Raw genomic sequence first — 14,537 nt, 5'->3', positions numbered from 1 at the left:
ACAGAAGCAGAGCGTTGGCATTCCCCTGAGCTCTGTGAGTTATTATATGAAGGAGAGGGTTAGAGGAACCTCTGAACCATAGCCAGGTGGTCAGAAGTACAGATGACAATCTGGGACTAGCAACTGGCATCCAAGCGAGGGTGGGGGTGGGCAGTCTGTGGGACTGAGTCTTTACCCTTGGAATCTGCTTTCACTCTGGGATAGTGTCAGAAATGAAGTGTAGGGGCGCCTGGGTGGCTCAGTCGGTCGAGCGTCCGACTTCAGCTCAGGTCATGATCTCACGGTTGGTTCGTGAGTTCGAGCCCCGCGTCGGGCTCTGTGCTGACAGCTCAGAGCCTGGAGCCTGCTTCGCATTCTGTGTCTCCCTCTCTCTCTGCTCCTCCCCCACTCACACTCTCTCTCTCTCTCTCTCTCTCAAAGATGAATAAATGTTAAAAAAAATTTTTTTTAAAAAGAAATGAAGTATAGAAGGGGTGCCTTCCTGGCTCAGTCAGTAGAGCATGTGAATCTTGATCTCAGGGTCATGAGTTCAAGCCCCATGTTGGGCACAGAACTTACTTAAAAATAAATAAATAAATAAATAAATAAATAAATAAATAAATAAAGGTATGACCTATTTTCAAAACAAAACAACAACAACAAAAGAACTTAATTATAGGGTACCCAGTTGGTATCTGGAGGGCTAGAGAATTTGTTGGTGTGGGGAAAATGCCCACACACATGGTGTCAGGAGTGTTCTGCGAGTAGAGAAATAGTTTTCCATGAAGTAACATTCCAGCCAGTTTTTGGCTCTGTTAATATGAAAAACGGAAAAGACGAAGTATAGGTATGGAAAGACAAATATAAATGCCCCCTGATTTCCCCTAAGCCTCATAAGCCCAAGGAAAAATGAGGTCATGACCGATGAGAATTCATATTTCCATGGCTCTTGATTTCAAATGTAAAATCCAGGACCTTTGGACCCACCTTAACATTTCACATGGTCTGTTGTGCAAACAGCTCTTTTGCCTTCTTCCTACAGCCCTCCATGATGGAAGGTCAGAAACAAGTCCATGGGGCAGGTAAGGGGCAGACAGGACAACCACAGCCAAGGTGTACTGAGCCCTTACTCTGTGCTGGGCTGTATGCTAAGCCCCTCACATGCTGAACCCTACTGAACCCTCTAAACAATCACAGGAGGTTAGTAGTAATTGTTCTCATTTTTTTAAGTGCATTTATTTTGAAGGAGAGAGAGAGACTGAGCGCATGAGCACAGCATGAGTGGGGGAGGGACAGACAGAGACAGAGAATCCCAACAAGCTCCGTGTGGGGCTCAATCCCACGAACCATGAGATCATGACCTGAGCTGAAATCAAGTCATATGTGTAACCAACTGAGCCACGCAGGTGTCCCCTTATTTTTTAGATGTACAAACTAAGCCCCCCAATTTAAGTAACTGGCCCAAGACCACAGAGATAAGAAGTGAGACCAGGAATGTCTACCCTCAAAGCCAGCAGTCTTTATGATTATGTTGTTCTCCTGAGGTACCTTATGTGTTAACCACCATCTCGACTGCCCCTTACAACTCTATCCCCACCGTGGAAATCAACTCATTCAAATAGATGCCTGATGAAACGGCCCATAAGACATGCTCAAATGCTTTGAATCCAATTGGGAGCCAAAAGTAGGCTCAAAATGAGCCACTACATCCCTTTGACATAAATCAGGTGATTCATAAACAATGGAGAAATTGCAAATGAGCTGAGAGCCCAATGGCTTGCCCCAAATCCAAAAGATGCCATTAAAAAAAAATTTAATAGACCTAGAGCAGTCTACTGGGTAGAGAGGCCATTAATATAAGATAAATAATGGCAGTGAGGTGGGTGAGAACAGGCTCATAAATTCTCACTTGCTTATTAAGGGAGGTATCTTTTGGACTCACATTCATAACATATATGACTGCATATAGATGAATTCTAAATGTATGTTTTCCTTAAATACCAAACACTGGCTGCTGTTCCTCCCTGATGCAGAAAAAATTAAGTCATAAAGGAATGAATTAAGATTCTGTTTACTTTCCTATTATCAAAGAGAATACTTCATAGCTAGAGGGGAACTTAACACTTAACTATGTATTCCAACTCCCTCCTAACATACATGAGAACATCTCCATTGTAGGCCAGAGCAGGATTTCAGGTGCCTCAAAATTCAAACACACTAGTGGAGCACAAACACATTTTAATTTTCTCCCTACCACTGACAGCTCCAATCAAGGTATGAGTCTTCTGTTCAAAGCCAACAACTGATTAGCCTTAATGACGAATGGACACAGAATCCTAATTCATATTGATTCCAGCCTCGGGCCTCTGCTACTATTTCAGGCCTGAACTTGCACAGTTATTATCCATATTACAAAGCAGTATTGATTGTTTTCCATCCTCATATGGAACACCAATTGGCCTATCTTTTGAGGACAGATTTTGTTTTTTGAAGGTCATTTGAAACCATTAGGATTATACATGCTGACTCTAGATAAACCAAATAAATATGGCCTAAGATGATGAAAGAAACCACAGATGTGTTTATCCCAGACCAAAAGAGTCACTGCTTTGTGTCCCAGGAGGCCATATGATTTATGGAACAGCTCCCTGTCCAACATGGTGCCCAGGCCATAGAGTAGCAGAGGCTAAGGGGACTGTGGCGGGGAGTGAGCGGGAACCTTGTAGCTCCCGACTGTGGCAGAAAGCAGCTGGAAGCTCTCAGCTCCCGTGAAGGGCAGACAAGCGTCCACGAGAACCAGGAGACCGAAGCTGTCCTCATGGTTGGAGGCTGAGGATGTGGACGCACTGAAGTGCCTGCAGACCCACAGCCAGCAGCAGCGGAAGCAAAGGGGACACAAAGCCACGCTAAGTGGGGACAACAGATGGTGACCCTTCTCCCCACTGGCTGGCATGTCCCAATACTGAGGCTTCACTTCACACCAGGAACTTCAGGCACACCTGCTGAGAAGGAAAGAAAGGAACGCGAGGGAGAGAGAAGCTTGGGTCAACTGAGTAATTTCCAAGAGACTGAATCTGAAGCCTGCAGTGACTTCATTTCCTCTAATGCAATCTCCAGCGCGTGATGGAAGTGGATGCTTGAGAGTGAAATTAAATTCAGTTACAGGAAAATAAAGTTCCATTTTCACCCATCTGAGTTTTCTAACTGTGCAAATGCCTGCTGCATAAAATAAGCTGTTAATACCGTCTCTGGCTTAATAACTCTTAGTGGCCGTAACTTTTGCTATTACTGCTAACTTTTATTGTTGTTGGGTCATTATTATTACGCTATCATCTCCTGGAAGCAGGCACAGTATCTTTGGTTTCTGTATCTCCAGTGTGTATCACAGAATACTCTCCTCCGTTCACACGTTGACAAAATGACTCAGATCCTAAATTTATCCCAGCGAGCACACACTGCTATCGTTTGGAACCGGGCGTCCAGGCAGAAGCCCCACTGGCCCATGTTCCTGAGTGACTGATGAGAGGACTCCAACAAGCAGTGCCAGACAGACAGCAGGGATAAGAAGGAATGTCTGTTGTGCTGAGCCACGGAGATTTCGAGGCTGCCTGTGACCACAGCACAACACAGCCCATCCTGACTGATGCAAACAGAAATGTGCAACGTATTCAACAAGTCTCCAGTCCGTGAAATGCCCTTTCACATCCTTTACGGATTTAATCTTCACCGTGTGTATATTATAGTCAATGAATCCGAAACTATGATATTAAAGGATCTGTCTCAGACCACGTAGTCAGTAAAAGACAGGAGCATCCGAGTCCAGAATCCTAGGCAGCCGGACTGCCCCCAAATTGAGCCCTTCTTGTACCTACTTCTCAACCACACAGTTTACTCTGAATTTCACAGGAGATAGCTGTTTGATTTACATTCCTTTGTAAGCAGTCCTAAAGTAAGTAAGGTTTGGGATAGAGCACAAGGAGGGAGAGCTGACAGTTGGAAGAAATCCAGAATAGAAATGAAAAATCATTACTTTAAAATTGGGGGTAACTCATGGAGAGATGAAAAGCGTCCTGCTTTCCTGTAAGTGGAGATCGGATAAAATGGAGATCAGATAAAAACGAATGACAGAAGTCTTGGCAAAAATGTGGAGCCACTGGAACTCCCACACACTGCCAGTGGGAGTGCAAAACACTTCAATCACTCTGGAAAAGAATCTGGCAGTTTGTAATACAATTAAATAGACCCCTACCCTACCCCGACGATCCTGCCGTTCCAGTCCTAGGCTGATACTCAAGAGAAACAAAGACATTTGTCCACGAAAAGATTTGTACAAGAATGTTCACAGAAGCTTGATTCACTATAGCTTAACCCCAAGCTAGAAACAATGCAGATATGTCTATGAATAGGAAAACAGATAACTGAGGTATATTCATACACTGTAATACTAATCATCAATAAAACAGAATGAAGTATGGGAAATCATCACACAGATGATTTTCAGAAACATGATGTTGAGAGAAAGGTGGCAGACCCAAAAGCGTATCCACTGTAGGATATGAGTTTATGTCAACAACAAACACAGACAATGCTCATCTACAGTGCTTGAAGTCAGGCAGTGGCTACATCCAAGGGTGGGGGTACTAACCAGAAAAGGTCAGGAGGAATTTTTCTGAGATGATGAACATGTTCATCACTAGATCTGGATGGTGGCTATACAAGGCATACACCTATGCATAAGCTGTACACTTATAAGATTTGCACATTTTGGGGCACATGGGTGGCTTTGTAGGTTCAGCATCTGACTTCGGCTCAAGGGATGATCTCGCAGTTCCTGAGTTTGAGAGTACGACAGAGTATCAGGCTCTCTGCCGTGAGCAAAGAGCTCGTTTTGGATCCTCTGTGCCCCTCTCTCTCTGCCCCTCCCCCACTTGTATACTAGTGTTCTCTCTCTCTCAAAAATAAATAAACATTAGAAAAAAAATTTTAAATCTTGTGGGCTAAGGCTGAGAGCCAAGTCAGTTTTAGTAACTCATTCCTAAGCGTTATGGAAACACTGAAGTCACTTTTTTCAGACAGCCACCCTGAAGTTCACAGTGAATGGTAGCTGTCAGAAAGGGGAAAGCATATTTAATTTCCCACCAAAAAAAAGAAAGCAAATTTAACTTTCTTTTTTTTTTTTAAACTTTTTTTTAATGTTTATTTATTTTTGAGACAGAGAGAGACAGAGCATGAGCGGGGGAGGGTCAGAGAGAGGGAGACACAGAATCGGAAGCAGGCTCCAGGCTCTGAGCCATCAGCCCAGAGCCTGACGCGGGGCTCGAACTCACGAACCGTGAGATCGTGACCTGAGCTGAAGTCGGAAGCTCAACCGACTGAGCCACCCAGGCGCCCCCAAATTTAACTTTCTTATAACTGGAACACTTGGCTTCCCAGCCAGTCTGAGCCCTTGCTGTTCTATAACCCCAGGCAAGTCACTTTTCCTCCCCAAGACTCAGTGTTCTCATCCGCAAAATGGGGATAGTAGCTCCTACGCCCTCACAGAGTTGTGAGGATTTAAAATGAGAAAGTGTGTAATACAGAAAGCCACATACAGGCCAACTGCCCGGTTGACTCAACTCACTTTCCAGCTGTTTGCTCAGAGGTTGTGTATACAGAGACTGCATTAAGGGTGAAGACAGGTCCATTTTCAGAAATAAACTCTCCGGGGCCCCCAGCTGGGAGCCTGAATTCACTCATTGACACTGTGGCTATTCAGATGAAGCGAGGTGGAAATAGAGACGCAATGACCCAGCAAATTCTAGAGCCAGGAAGGAAAGCATCAAGGCACACTGGAGAAAAGAAATCAACGGGCTTGGGGCCTGTTTCTGAGGACAGGGGTTGGAGAGGCTGAGTCCGCCATGCTGCCTGCAGTGAAGCTTTCTTCCATCTTTTTCCCACAGAATAAAGACGTGCGCGCACACAAACACACACACACACACACACACACATTGAATGTCAGCGTTTGGAGACAAGGATGGGACATTCTAAAAATCTAGCTTCGAATCTTGTTTCACATGGACACCCAGATTTCTTCCTTTCTCACTGCCCCAGGGCGGCCTATGCAGAAACTTTCATTCATCCCCTTTGGAAACTCACTGTTGTGTCAGATCTCTTCAGACAACAAAAGGAAATCTGAAGGGCTGCTAAGCAAACTGGTGTGGGAGCAAGCCCCAGAAGGACGGTTGTCAGCCTGGGTCTCTGGTCCTGGCCTGCCCCTAACCTGCCATGTGACACAAGTCACCTCATCTCTCTAGACTTCAGTCTGTCTAGCTATGTAACCCCGGTTGGGAGAAATGAATCATTCCAGCTCAGGTAATTTGCGATTTTCGATTTAAAAAAATTGTTAATGGGGGCTGCCTGGGTGGCTCAGTCAGTTGAGCGTCCGACTTTGGCTCGGGTCATGATGTCACGGTTCATGAGTTTGAGCCCCGCGTCGGGCTCTGTGCTGACAGCTTGGAGCCTGGAGCCTGCTTCACATTCTGTGTCTCCCTCTCTGCCCCTTCCCCTCTCAGGCTCTCTCTCTCTCTCTCTCAAAAATAAATAAAAGTTAAAAAAAATCGTTAACGAAGAAGTGGGAAACTGGCCAATGAAACCATGACTTAAAAAACTGAGTGAGGATATTCTTGATTCACCATTCGCCACTTTTTAAGTCACAAAATGAGATGACAGTGACAGAGCAAGACATGCCTCTTTTGCTCCAAGATGTTACCTCCTTGTGAGGAACAACCACACAATGGTGTCTGCTATTTATTTATTTTTCAGAGAGACACAGACAGAGCTTGAGCGGGGGAGGGGCAGAGAGAGAGGGAGACACAGAATCGGAAGCAGGCTCCAGGCACTGAGCCATCAGCACAGAGCCCGATGCGGGGCTCGAACCCACTGATGGTGAGATCATGACCCAAGCCGAAGTTGGACGCTTAACTGACTGAGCTACCCAAGCACCCCTGCAATTCACACTATTTTTAATCCATTCATTTTTCACTTCATGTGAAATTAAATCATTTTCATCTTAATTAGAAATTAAAACATTTTAAAATCCTACTCACACTATTCTGTTAAATGAATGCAACATAATCTGTTTAATGAAGACTCTAAATGTGGACATTGGGGTTGTGTACAATTTTCCTCACCGCCATACACAACCGTGTGGTAAATGTTCATAGCTGATTTCTTGCACATACCCTCCTTTATTTTGTCAGAATGAATTCCTAGCATTGAAATCATGGAGGTAAAATCACATATCTTTTTAAGGCATTGATACACAGGGCCAGATTTTCTCCCGAAGGTTTTGCTGATTTTCGATTCCATCAGTGCGACACGAGTATGTCAATTTCTCCCACATTCTCCCCATCGGTAGGTATTATCATGTATTGTTACAGATTTATTGTCACATATATAAGTTGCACTTAGTTTGGCCTTTCAAAATTGCCAATTTGTTAATATTGTATGTCACAACAATGCTTCAATGTAAAAACGTTTCCTTTCTGTGTCTTTTCTTTCTATATTAATTTGAAATATCCCTTTACATACGAAGAATATTGTCATTCTGGTCCATCGTGTATGTTACAAATATTTTCCCAGCTTTTCATTCACAAAGCAGTTTTAAAACTATTTTTCTCACAGAAAAATGAGTCTGGTTATTTAAAGTTGCTGCCTTTGTCCCACGTAAGAAAGTCCTTCCTTACCACACGATTTTAAAAAGACTCTCTTGTTATTTAACCTAACACTTTACAGTTTGGTTTTAAAATATTTAAATCTTTATTCAAATGAGTTGCCTCTAGGATACAGTAGACATGATAAACGGCTGGGTTTCAATTTTTACTTTTATATACTTTTGCAACACTGGTCTCTGGACGCTGTAAAGTGAGCAAGCACAACTTCTATCACTTGAATTATTATGAAAAATGTATCACCACCTAGGCTTTTATTCTGGAATCTGATAGGTAGGAATCTCACTTTTGTGGGTTCTCTACATGGCTCCTCAGAGGCCCCAACACCCGTTATTTGACTCCGAGCTGAGATCTGGAACACGTGGTGAAAAAGGCCAGAAGGACATGACAGTGAGGGGAAGCAGTGTGGTCAGAGGTAAGAAAATAGCCAGTCGGTTCTGGAAATTTCAGGTCAATCCATGCGATTCAAGTAAAAGGTGTGGATAGAGTCCTCTCAATTTTTGAGGGCATTTTGAGGAGGATACATTTTAAAAATTCAGACTTCAAGAATTAACATTATCATGGGTTGTGACACTCGTTCCCACCTTCTAGAATTCATAACTATTTAAACATTTGCTATGTTTGCTTTATCTTCTGTTAAGAGAAGAAACAGAACATGATAGAAGTTAAGGTCCTATGGATTATCATTTCCCATTCTACTCTTTCTTCCTGTGTTCATATATTTGATATGCTACCACTTATGTTCCATAAACATACGTATGGAACATAGGGAAACGTAAAGTTATACAGATGACTTTGTGTGTGTGTGTGTGTGTGTGTGTGTGTGTGTGTGTGTGTTAAGATTAGGTTTGGCCACAAACCTGAAGTAAACCCAGAAGTAAAGGGAAGAGGGGTCTTTAAAGAGAAATATTTATTTCCCTGTCATATTAAAGTCTTGATAGAGAGTCCAGACCTGATGTGGCTTCTTTATGATATCAAGAACCCAGCCTCCTTCCTATCTTATACCTCCTCCATGCATGGATTCCATTCTAAAATTTATTTCTTGGTCCAAGATGGCTATTCCAGCCCCTGCTATCACATCCTTACTTCAGTCAACAGAAAGGATAGAAGGGGTAGAGAAGAAATAGAAGAAGGAAGAGAGGAGGGTGTTGTGGGTGTCTACCAAAAAGATGTGTTGAAATCCTAACCCCCAGTACCTATCAATGAGACCTTATTTGGAAATGGGTTTAAATGTAATCGAGTTAAGGGGCGCCTGGGTGGCTCAGTCGGTTAAGCGACCGACTTCAGCTCAGGTCATGATCTCACAGTCCATGAGTTCAAGCCCCGCGTCAGGCTCTGTGCTGATAGCTCAGAGCCTGGAGCCTGCTTCAGATTCTGTGTCTCCCTCTCTCTCTGACCCTCCCTCATTCATGCTCTGTCTCTCTCTGTCTCAAAAATAAACAAACATTAAAAAAAATTTAAACAAAATATAATCGAGTTAAGATGAAGTAACGTGGGTCCTCATGAGAAGAGGACAGACACAGATTTAGACACACAGGGAAGAACGTCATGTGAAGACAAAGGCAGATATTGGAATGATGTGTCTAGAAGCCAAGGAATGCCAAGGTGTTGCCAGCAACACCCAAAGCTAGGGGGAAAGCATGAGACAGATTCTCCCCTGGAGCCAACAAGAGAGCATGGCCATGCTGGTAGGACTTCCTGCCTCCAGACCTATAAGGGAATATACATTTCTGTTGTTTAAAGCCACTCAGTTTATGCTACTTTGTTATGGCGGCTCTAGGAAACCAGATACAGGAAGCCCATCCCAAGACAAGGAAGAGGAAGGGGAGCAGGAGAGCTGAGAGCTGACCAGCTACCCTGAAGGAAGGTTCTGGGAAGCTGCCAAATCGTAGAGCTCATATCCCACTGAAAGTAGCGAGACATGGTCACAGCTCCCTGCAAGGACATCTTCCTTCCGGATTCCCTGTGCCCAACTCAAATGGTTCTTACAATGGGGGAAAAATGGAAGAACGGTTTTTTCTAAAAAGTTACATCCATGGCATCAACTATGGTGTTCCTTTTGCAACTTAAAAAAAAAAAAAAAACTTGTTTGAAAGCTTTATCCAGGTTGAAATGCAGAGTTCTAAATCACCATATTTAAGAGCGAAATACCAGTCTACCATGCTGATTTACCACCACTAATATTCTAGATACGGTGACGCTTTTTTCATGTTTCTTCTCTTACAAACCTTGCTGTAGTAATGTCATACTATCTCCTGGAACATGGATGGGAGAATTTCCCTAAAGTGTGCACTTACAGGAAGAATGTCCAAGTGCCAGCATATACACATTTTCCATTTTTAAAGGTATTTCCAAATTGTTTTCCATGTATACCCTCTCCTGCAGTATCTCCCACTTTACTACCAACATTTGATTTTATTGGACGTTTTAATTTTTTCCAAAATTATAGGTGAAATAATAAAGTCTACCCATTTTAAGTGTACAGTTAAAGAAGTCTCAACCAGTGCACATCCCCATATAAATACCACCACAACCAGGACACAGAGTATTTCCATCACATAAAGTAATTCCTTCATGCACTCTGAAACAGTCTAAAGCCAACAGATTTGAAAAATGGAGATAAAATGCAAATATGTCTTTAAAAACAACTTAGCAAAACTGACAGAAGAAATATCAGAAAATCTGAATGCTCCTTTAGCTAATAAAGAAATTGTATCTACAGTTGTAATCATAATCCATCCTTCCTGCCCACACACACACACACACACACACACACACACACACACACACACCCAGCGCAAATGACTTCATTAGTGAATTCTTTTGAGGTAAGGAAGAAAAAAACCACCAATCTAACAAAATTCTTAAATTAACGTATCACTTGAAAACAATCTTATTCAAAATCCCAGCAGGTTTTCCAGTGTAGAAAGTGACCACATGATTCTAAAATACATATGGAAATGCAAATGCAAAGGGTCAACAGAGTAGAGATAATCTTGAACAAGAACAAAGTCGGAGGAAAGCTGTCAGGGGTGTTAGTCACGTTCTGTGCCTTGATCAGGCAGTGGTCTCGTGGGAGTAATCACTTTGTAAGTTTCAATGAGCTGCTCGCTGGAGGTTTATGCACGTTGCTTTATGTGTGTTATATGTCACTAAAAAATGTTTACAAAACAAAACAACCTCCACAACAAAACCCTCTATTTGCCAGGAGCAAAGGTTTCCCAGCAAGTCTGCATTACTTACACCTGGCACTTTGGTGGGGTGTATTTCAGCAGTAAAAAACATCAGAGCAGGAATCAGCCAGACTCCCCGTCAAATCTGTCCGTGCTGCTTAAATTGATCAAATGACTTTGGAAAATGGACTGGCAGGTTCTAGCAGTGATGTGGGTACAGCCCAGGACCCTGCAGTTAACCTGGGAGACATACACTCAACATGAATGAGCTACACAAACAGTCAAAAATTTGCAACAACTCAAGTTCTAAGGCGGGGGAGGGGCGCCTGGGTGGCTCAGTCGGTTAAGCATCTGACTTCAGCTCAGGTCATGATCTCGAGGCTTGTGAGTTCAAGCCCTGCATCGGGCTCTGTGCTGACAGCTCAGGGCCTGGAGCCTGCTTCAGTTTCTGTGTCTCATTCTCTCTCTGCCCCTCCCCCACTTGTGCTCTGTCTCTCAAAAATAAATAAAAATGTCAAAATTTTTTTTTAATTCAAGTTCTGAGGACGGTCCGACCTTGGGCCAGTCGCTTGACCTCTGTGAGCTCTAGTCTCCACATCTGTCAAGTGGACGTGACAACGCCTAGAGTTGCCTCACAGAACAGGCATGGAAAACACTCAAGACTAGCACCTGGCATGCAGGATGTACTCCATAAACGACAGCTGATATTTTCATTGGCCTCCTAAATATAGACACCATCGTCCGTGCCCCAATAAAGTACAACATGCCTCTCCTGCTACTCCTACAGCCCTGAACTCCCACCCGACCTTGACGTCCACGTTATGTTCACCGAGTGAAACGGCTATGGCAGGAAAGGTTATTCCATTTGAGAAATCTCAGCCTGGCTCTGCACAGAAGTTCCTGGTGGACTAAACGGGGAGGGAGGGGGTGCCGCAGAGCACTGCAGCCCTCCCTGGAAGAGAGCTCGCCCTCCCCTCCCTTGTCTGAGATCACGGCACCCCGATAGGTGGGGCCAAGGCTTCAGGTCACACACCCGGTGCTCACTCCTCCCCCAGGATCGCCAGCCATCACAGAAGTGCCTCTGCTGAGCTCACTCCATCTGGAATCCTCTGGGAAAACAGACACGGATTGTGCACACCACAGAATTAGCCTTTGTATTTCATTGTGTGTCTGTCGAGGCGGTGGTGAACCAGATGTGGTTTTCGGCAGACATGACTTCAAAAGCCGTAAACACACTTATCAGTAAACTGCAGAACACGAGGCAGCCGGCAACAGTCAAGGTCACTGACAGGTGACACGGCAAATAAAGGGAGATTAAAAGCCATGCCTTGTCTGACATGGGCCCATTTGATACTTACCAATGGCAGGATACGGAACACTGCTTACTCTTGATGGGAAGTCATTGAACATAGTGTAATTTCTTGGAAAGTGAGTCCCTGTCATTTTTCTCTGGGGGGAAAAAAAAGGAAAAGAAATAAAACAAAATTCAGGTAGCTCTCTGCCGATGGTCTAGATGTTTTCATTTATGTGTTACTAGCTTTTATGAAGAGTTTGCCACTGGCCAGAGTTTCAGCTAAGATTTTTCCCTTTTTGATCCTCAGGACAAACACATTTATCCTCCTCATTTTAATAATTATTCTTTCTTTCCAGGAGGGGAAACTGAGGCTCGGGAGATTTATGGTAACCTTCCCAAGACAGTCAGTGACCAGCCAAGATGGAACACAGACATTATGTTAGAGCATTTATACGTGATGACAGAGATTTACTTGGGGTGAAGGTGAGTGCATATTAGGAGCACATCTGGATGGCTTGGCTTCCTGGCAGGATGAACAACTGGCATGCACACTGAATCCCACCTATTTTCTGGAACACCATCTTCTCTGCAGTCGAGAAACGTGTGCTGTAAACAATTGCCGGGCATGGTCATTTGCATGCCGGGGCGGTGGAACCCACATCCCTTGATTCCGTGTCTCTATGGGATCAGGGAGGATATCCGTAAATCAGGCTCTCTTCCATCCCAAATAACACTTTATGTATGCCAAGGAGATGCACTATTTGAAACAGCCCATTTGCCTATTCACGTTCTTCACCCACAAATCTGTTACTAAGTGTAGATTTTTAAAAAACCAGTTTGAGGGATGCCTAGGTGGCTCAGTCGGTTAAGCGTCCGACTCTTGGTTTTGGCTCAGGTCACGACCTCATGGTTTCGTGAGTTTGATCCCTGCATCGGGCTCTGTACTGGCAGCACAGGGCCTGCTTGGGATTCTCTGACTCCCTCTCTCTCTTCCCCTCCCCCACTCATGCTGTCTCTGTCTCTCTTAAAATAAATAAATTAAATAAACTTTAAAAAAAAAAAAAGCTTGAAAATCAGGTTTAAACCACAGGCCACATCCACTAAGAATAAACCAAATTAAAAGGATAGGACTCTCAGGGCACCTGGATGGCTCAGTCCGTTAAGCATCCAACCCTGTGTTTCGACTTGGGTCATGATCTTAGGGTTCGTGATTTCAAGGTCTGCACCAGGCTCTGTGTTAACAGTGAGAAGGCTGATTGGGATTTTCTCTCTTCCCCTCTCTCTGCCCCTCCCCTGCTCACTCTCTGTCTCTTTCTCAAAAATAAAGAGATAAACTTAGAAAAAAAATTTTTAGTGATAGGACTCTCCAAATATTTGGTGTCCTAAGTAAGTTTGACCCAGACAGACGTAAGCTGGAGTTACCCCTTTGAGTTTTAAATAGATTTGGCCTAAGCTGCCATCCCAAGTCCTGTGAGTCTAACATCCCAGGATTTCTGTGGAATCCTCAGGGTTTATATTCCTCTTGATTCCATCTGCCTATAAATTCCTGATTCCCCTGCCCCCCTGCCGCCCCTGTTCCTCTCCTTGTCACTTACATTTTACATTTTATCTCTCAAGCCTGTTCTCTCCTCTCTGCACTGTGTGGACCCAGAGAGTCATAGCTTCCTTTTCTGGCATTCCTTAATATGTCTGTCATTGTCAACACTTTGAAATGACCAAGAGAGTTTCCTCTGTAGCTCTCATCAACACCTGCCATACTGTGTATTTTTTTTTTTTTTTTTTGCTTGCATTTTTTTCTATCTGCCTCCCTTGGCAGAACTCGTGTGCCATAAGGGTGGTGATTTTGCCTATTGTGTCGTCTCCTGGATCCCCAGCACCTAGAACAGAGAAGCACATAGTGGGGGGCCAATGCAACGTGTTGATGGAGTAAAGCAATCAGCGAAGACACTTTCCATTTAATTAAAGTTTTCTTTTCAGGAGCAGTGTCAACATGATCACCTCGAAGTATAATTAAGTAATTAGGGTGAAATTGTGATATTACAGAGAAAGCAACCCATGGGCAACGTTACACTGGAGAAGAACTCATGATCTGGGCTAGAATCCAAAGACTTCTGCCAAAAAAAAACAAAGTAAAAATACTAATAATTTTAGATCCGCTGGAGGTTGAAACGATCATATGTTGGCTATCTGAGGATAAATAAAATGTGTTATTAAATTAATTTCACCTGTTCGGTTTACTTTTTAATGCGACTATTAGAAAACTTTAAATATGTATGTGACTTGTATTGTGTTTCTATTGGACAGCACTGTTCTAGACTCTCTTGCTTCTCTTACATAGACATATGTGTGCCTATATGTTGTTTGTTCAAATAAGAGCACATT

At 43.5% G+C, this 14,537-nt stretch overlaps 2 long non-coding RNA genes across 2 annotated transcripts in view; one reads left to right on the top strand and one right to left on the bottom strand.

Annotated features, from left to right (window-relative positions):
• The window catches only part of LOC122210133, a 113,176-nt gene that overhangs the window by 73,482 nt on the left and 25,157 nt on the right, over window positions 1-14,537 (bottom strand). Inside the window, exon 5 of the long non-coding RNA XR_006197928.1 lies at window positions 12,220-12,310. This is a non-coding gene — a long non-coding RNA (uncharacterized LOC122210133). The remainder of the gene's footprint in view (window positions 1-12,219; window positions 12,311-14,537) is intronic.
• On the top strand, window positions 1,028-14,353 carry LOC122210134. Its single transcript, XR_006197929.1, has 3 exons — window positions 1,028-1,179; window positions 12,512-12,638; window positions 14,199-14,353. It is a non-coding gene; the product is annotated as an uncharacterized LOC122210134 (long non-coding RNA).

The sequence above is a fragment of the Panthera leo genome, chromosome E3 (genome assembly GCF_018350215.1).
Source record: "Panthera leo isolate Ple1 chromosome E3, P.leo_Ple1_pat1.1, whole genome shotgun sequence".
Taxonomy (NCBI): Eukaryota; Metazoa; Chordata; class Mammalia; order Carnivora; family Felidae; genus Panthera; species Panthera leo.
This window is presented reverse-complemented; position numbering and strand designations above follow the sequence as displayed.